Raw genomic sequence first — 1625 nt, 5'->3', positions numbered from 1 at the left:
CCCCAGCGGGTGACTAGCCATGAGATCGCAGATGGCTTGTCCCTTGACTGATTTCTGTGGCATGAAATGGATATCGTATTGAGAGAGCAGAAGCGCCCATCTGGCCAGGCGTCAGTTTAGCGCTGCGGGTTGTGTCATGAAGACCCGAATGGGATTCATCCGGGAGATGACATGGATGGTTTGGCCAACCAAGTAGTGCCGCATCTTTTGGATAGCGAACACCAAGGCTAGGCATTCCTTCTCGACCATTGGGTACCGTTGCTCGGCGCCCTGCAAGGTTCTGCTCAGGTAGTAGATACCTTGCTCGTGGCCTGCATCATCGTTCTGAGCCAAGAGGGCACCCAGAGAATGTTCCATAGCCCGTATGTATATGAGGAATGGCCTTCCTGAGATTGGCGCCGCAAGGACAGGCGGATTTGAGAGATAAGCTTTGATCTCCTCAAAAGCCTTTTGGCACGGCTCATCCCAGACGAAGGAGGTACCTTTCTTCATCAGCTTGGAGAAGGGTTGGCACTTGCCCGAGAGATTCGAGATGAATCTTCGGATATAAGCCAGTCGTCCTTGAAGGCCTCTCAGCTCTTTAAGATTTCGGGGTGGTTGGAGCTCTTGAATAGCTCGCACCTTGTCTGGATCAATTCGGATCCCTTTCGTCGTGACGACGAAGCCGAGGAATTTACCGCTAGACATCCCTAAGAATGACTTGGTAGGATTCATCTTGAGCTGATGAGTCCTCATGAGTTCGAACATAGCCTTCAAGTCTTGGAGGTGATCCTCCTTGTGGCGACTCTTCACGACCAAGTCGTCCACATAGCATTCGACCGTCTTTCGCAAATGATCTCGAAAGATCATGCTCATGGCTCGTTGGTAGGTTGCGCCAGCGTTCTTGAGTCCGAACGGCATGACGGTATAGCAGTACACCCCCATGGGGGTCCTGAATGCAGTGTGCTTCTCGTCTTCGGGGTGCATTTTGATTTGGTTGTACCCCGAGAAGCCGTCCATGAAGGACATCCTCTCGAACCCGCACGTATTGTCAATGATGACATCCGTGATGGGCAGAGGGAATTCGTCTTTAGGGCACGCGGCGTTGAGGTTCCTAAAGTCGATGCAGATGCGGATCTTGCCGTTCTTCTTCAAGACTGGAACAATATTCGCCACCCAGTCGGGGTGTTGCTCCTCTCTGATGAAGCCGGATTCGATCAGCTTCTTTACTTCAGATTCGATCGCCTCCATGATTTGGGGGCGAAACCGCCTCTGCTGTTGTTTGACTGGCTTGGCGTCAGGGCTGATGTTGAGGCGATGCGTGGCGACCCGCGGATCCAGGCCAGGCATATCCTCGTAATTCCAGGCGAAGACGTCAATGTATTCCCGTACGAGGGCGATGAGATCCTCTTTTTCTTGAGGAGGCAGACTGCCGCTGATGAATATGGGTTTGGGATTCGCCTCAGTACCCATGTTCACCTGGAGGACTTCATCTTCAGTTGGTGGTTCGCGCTGTTCGAAGCGACTGTTCCACTGGGCGCTAACATGGCGATCCCATGTCTCGTCGTAAAGTGGAAGTTGTTCGTCCCTCGCCATTTCGGCGGGGTCTACTGTAGCCATGTTGACTGTAAGGCCATCGAACAGAT

Source organism: Asparagus officinalis, chromosome 1 (assembly GCF_001876935.1).
Source record: "Asparagus officinalis chromosome 1, Aspof.V1, whole genome shotgun sequence".
Taxonomy (NCBI): Eukaryota; Viridiplantae; Streptophyta; class Magnoliopsida; order Asparagales; family Asparagaceae; genus Asparagus; species Asparagus officinalis.
Note: the sequence above shows the minus strand (reverse complement) of the source record.